A 5,396-nucleotide genomic window follows, 5' to 3' on the forward strand; every position below is an offset into this window, starting at 1 on the left:
ACACAATGGATGAATGGATTGTGCTAAGAGTTGTACGAGCCCCCAATAAAATGATTTTTAAAAGAAAAGAGAATGCTGATCTGGGGGTCAGGGCCCCTAGGCCCTTTCCTCACCGTACCACGCTCTCTCTGTGTGGTAGGGGCGAGTGAGCGGCTTCCTCTGGCCGGACCTCAGTTTCAAACTCTGAAATATTCTCTAATAAACGTTCCAGGCTCTAGGTCTGGCCCTTTCTAGGGGACCAGCTCTTCCGGGAGCAGCCCCTCACCCATGCCCCTGGTCCCTTCCATGCCCAGGTGCACCCACCCCCTGCCTCTTCTCCCCACTCATGTCTCTGTCTTGGGGGTGGGGGCGGGGGAAGGGCAGTAAGGACACGACCAGAGAGCCAGACTCGATGTTCAGGCCACAGTCAAGGCCCACACTCCCTCTGAATCCTATTGAAAAATAATAAAAAGGTAATTACTTTGTCATTACTGAACACTGGTTTGTCTTTTTTTCTTCTTCTCCCCATAGCCCTGGCCATAAATAACCAGGCCATTACCCTTTGGAGTGGACACACATCACATCCATACAGGGCCCGCCTCCCTGTCCAGGCGGCACCCGGCCTGGGGCAGGCCACACGGATGCCCACGCGCATGCGCCTGCCGCACAGAGCCGCCACCCCGTCACGTTAACCCCAGGAAAGAGTCACAGTGTCCTCACGGGCGGGCGAGGAGGGGTTCTGTGCAGAGCCCCTCCAAGGAAGCCTCTCAGTGGCGTCTCCAGCAGCCTGTAAGGCAGGCATCAACGTTGCCGCCCTTTCACAGATGGGGCTACTGAGGTGCAGAGAGGCCAGGGAACGTGCCCCAAGTCGTACTGCTAGTAAGCGGCAGGTTGGGATTTGAGCCTGGGTCAGTGGCCCCAAATTCATGTTCCACTTGGGCGCACTAGGGCTCACCCTGGCCAAGAGGCGGAAGTAGCCCGCGTGCCCACCCCCAGATGAATGAGTGAACAAGGTGGTCCCATCTGGACAGAGAAATGGAATCCGGATCCTGCTACGACACCTGGAAATAACGATGCGAAGTGACGTACTAAAACGAAACAGGCCCAGCACGCTCACTCAGAGCAACCCTACCGGACAGGTAGAACTGCCCCGTGGGTTCCGACGCGACTCTTTACCAGAGTGGAAAGCGAGATCTTTCTCCTGAGGAGTGACTGGTGTTTTTGAGCGGCTGACCTTGCACGAGGCTCAAAAGGACAAACAGACTACAGTGCCCTTGTAGGAATACAAGGAGAGGCCACTGCGTAGAGGACAGGCTGTTGGTGGTGACCAGGGGCCGGGATGGAGGAAGGGGAGTTCGGGTCCTGCGTTTCTTGGGGGATGGAAACTTCTGAAGATGGTCGGGGTGAGGGTTACCCGGCATGTGAGCGCCCCTGAATCGTGCATGTGTTAAAACGGCAAGCTTCTTGATCGCACAGCTATCTGAGGGACCCTCAAAAAGCTGGTGGAAAAATGGAAGACCTAGAAAAGGGGATTTGTCCCAAGACCTTTTCAAAGTCTCCTCCTACAGCTCACAGAAACATGAAAGAAAAGGCTTGGGAACCAGAAGAGAAGCAACACCCACACACGCGTGCACCTGGACACGGAGTCTGAAGGGGGACGGAACTGGGGGCTGTGGGAGCACAGGTGGGTGCCCACACAGTTTGGGGCAGGAAGACATCAAGGAAGACTCCCTGGAGGAGGTGGCACTTGCGTTGGCCTCAATGGGTGAGTGGGAGGAGAAGCAGCAACAGGGAGGCCAGGCATTCAGGGCAGGAGGCCCAGAGGTGAGAGGAGAGGGAGGTTTGGAGCCCAGAGCAGCTGTGTGGCTGCGTCAGAAGGTGTGTGACTGTGACGAAGGCGTGGGGAGAGGCCGGCAGGGTGCCGCTCACATCCGGGCCAGCCTGGCTCAGCGGGCAGCCCTCCCCCACCCACAGACATGTGTGACACGAGGGCATCTCGGCACCAGAACAGCCCTTTCCTGCCTGCCCGGCCAACCCCGCCCTCCTCTGGGAGACAGGGTGCCCCGGGGCAGTGGCTCAGGTGCCAGCTGAGAGAAGGCATGGCCGCTTCCGGAGTGCCGGAGCCGGCTGTCTTTGCCTGTGGCCTGGTCACGCCAATGTGAGGGGTGGTTGTATCCTGGCGCAGCAGCAGCAGCTTGGTCCCCATGGAGTTCGCCTGGCTTCCACCCTCAGAAGCCTGTGCCGACCCGGACCTGGGAGAGGCGGAGAGGAAGGGGGAAAGGCCAGGGACCCAGGTTTGGGCCCAAGTGGTACGTGGTAGAGCCCACAAGGCCACCGCAGTGGGGCTTTGGCTTGAAGCTCCAGCAGAGTCCAGACTCCAGACCAGCGGTTCTCAACCTGTGGGTCGTGACCCCTTTGGGGGTTGAACGACCCTTTCACAGGGTCGCCTGATTCATAACAGTAGCAAAATGAGAGTTATGAAGTAGCAACGAAAATAATTGTTATGGTTGGGGTCACCACCACAGGAGGAAGTGCATTAAAGGGTGGCGGCATTAGGAAGGTTGAGAACCACTGCTCTAGACTCTAGCGGCTGGTTCCCCACCCCACCTCCCCACCCCACCTTCCTATTGAAAAACAGGGCCCTGGTGCCAGGCCTCCCAGCCCTGGCAGGCGTGGGAGGGGTTAAGGTGTTGGCCGCAGATCTTTGGGTAAGAGGTGGCGTCAGCTGCCAGCCCTGCCCCTCACCTGGCCGTCCCTCTCGTCCCTCTCTGCATCGGCTGTCTGTTGACAACTTGGGACGCAATCTTCCCTACGGTACCCATGCTCGTGTCCACACACACTCCCCTTCCCGCACAGATACAACCAGACACACACCCCTCACCGCGGGGCAGGGGGAGACCCCTACTCACCCACACCTTCCGGTCTCCCGCGCAGGCTCCTGAGACGGCTGAGAAAGATGCGTGTGCTGGTCTGTTTCTCTGAAATGCTTTGTTTTATGTTCTTGATCCAGTTCCTAAGGATTCCGAAAATTGTACCTGTTTACACCCCGGCGACACGTCTCTGGGGTTATGGGTGTTCATGACTTCCGCTCTGTCTGTATTTCCCTGGCTGTCCTGAATCGTCTGCAGTGAACACCAGTTACCCTTGTTTCCAGAACGGTCCGGCCATTTTCAGAAGTTCAATGATTCCAAGGGTGTGGAAAACTGAAAGGGGCTTGCCTGTGGAAACCAGAGACCCTGGGAGGAGAGAACAGCTCCCCAAAGGAAAAAATGAGTCACCTGTGATTCTTTTATTACCAGGCAGGGGTAAACATAAATACAAAAAAAAAAAAAGGAAATTAATTCAAACAAACTAGAAAGGGCAAGGCTGGGCAGGGAGTGAAGCAGCTTGGGGCTGATCATGGGCCCAGGCAGGGGGATGAAAGCAGGTACAGAGGAGAGCTCACCCAGCTTGGAAAACAGGTAGTATTTATGGCACAGAAATCCCTAAGGTTCCCTGGCAGCAGTTTCTAGAAGTTGTGGGCCGGGGGTGAGGGCGGGGGGGAAGCATGCAGTGAAACTCTGTTGAGGCAGAAAGGTCAAGAGAGATGCCACCCTCAGCCCCCAACTCACTCAGTCACTCACTGCCGGACCCTTAGCTACCCGGAAGGAGGACTGGAACTGCCCCTGTGGGCTGCCGAGACACGAACGCTTCCCTCTTCCCCCAAAGGTTAAGGAAAGGGCCAGGGAACCTGCGCTCAGGTAGGCCAAGACGGGAGGCCTCCCTCTGAGAGGCTGTGCCCCAGCTCTGGGAGGGGGGTGGACGACCCCCCTCTGTCTTCTCCTCCTCTGCTCCCTGCAAGCCCGAGGTGGCCCTGCACGGGGCCAGCACTGTTCTAAGAAGGATGCACGGCTCCGTTCACAGATGTTTTCGCCCATTAAACTAAGGGCCCCAGCTGCACTTCGGGTTACGTGTCGGGTGGCTGACCCACCAGCTGCCCCTTGGGAGAAAGATGAGGCACCCCTTAAAGTAAAAACAATCTCGAAACTCACAGCCATTGAGTCAATTCCAACTCACAGTGACCCAATAGGACAGAGAGCTGTCCCCGTGGGGTTTCTGAGCCTGGAAATGTTTGTGGGACAAGATAGCCTCCTCTTTCTCTCTATGAGCGGCTGGTGGTTTTGAACAGCTGACCTTGATGTTAGCAGCTCAGTGCAAAGCCTGACATGCCACCGGGACTTTCCACTTAAAAAACACAAGGAAACAATACCACCTCAATTAGAGAGCATCTGGGGAGGTGACTTTATTCGCACAGTGCTGGCAGCAGGGCCAATGCTAGCCTTCTGGGGAGCACGAGGTTAGGGATTGATCTTCAACGCATGATCGAGGCTGTGGTGGCACCGTTCTGGCCTTCCGTGAGGGAGAGAGACCCGGGGTCACTCCCAGCCAATGCGCCTCATGCCCGGGTACCACCTGCCAGTGGAGGCTTGTGTGTTGTTATGACAGGTTTTAGCAGAACTCGCAGAGTCAGGCAGACTAGGAGGAAAGGCCTGGTGATCTACTTTGGAAAATCAACCCGTGAAAACTCTGGGTTGCACCATCCTGATTGGAAACGAATTCTGGGAGTGGGGAAGGACTGGGTGGGGGTCTTCATGAGTTGGGGCTGCTTTGACAGCAGGTAACAATGACACCCAAAGCCCCCCAACACAGACACATGCTTACTCGCTGACTCCGCCATCCCACTTCAAGGCGTATACCGGACACAGGGATGCATGGACAAGGCTCCTCATCTGAGTTATTTATAATAAGGAAAAGAAATGGAAACAAACTCAATTGTTTGGAATTTCCAATAGCGAGGAGCTGCTTAAGTAAATCAACACCAACCTGTACATACAATACAGTTGTTAAAAATCAGGTCATAAGCGGATAGTTAAGGACATGACAAAATGTTCAAACGACATATACATGGAAGGCGCAAAATAAAAAAAGGCAAAACCCAGTGTGTGCAGTATGATTATAAAAACCAAACCAAACCCGAGACTGGGAGGAGATGCCCACGGAAGCATCTCACTGGGATGACTCATGGGCGGTGGGATTACAGATGATTAACATTTTCTTCTTCCTGTTTATCTATATTTTCCGGATTTTCTACAAGACGAACATTCAGTGGATGTAGGCCAAAATGAGTGACCGCCGGACTGTGGCAGGAGGAGGGATTCTTGAAGTCCTTTCTAGCGGACCCTCAGTGGGGCAGAATTGGGTGACTAGGCTCAGAGTTTGGGAGAAGCCCCTCTCCCAATCTCCCTCCCCAGGACTCCAGGGAGACACAATCATAAATAAAAGAAATGAACTTAGCTTTTTCTTTCTTTCTTTCTCTTTTAAAAAATTTTTAATTACAACTTGCCCAGTAATCACCATAATCACTTATCTTGGGCACT

This window comes from Echinops telfairi, unplaced genomic scaffold (assembly GCF_000313985.2).
Source record: "Echinops telfairi isolate 266 unplaced genomic scaffold, ASM31398v2 ScPeMD7_7457;HRSCAF=8495, whole genome shotgun sequence".
Classification (NCBI taxonomy): Eukaryota; Metazoa; Chordata; class Mammalia; order Afrosoricida; family Tenrecidae; genus Echinops; species Echinops telfairi.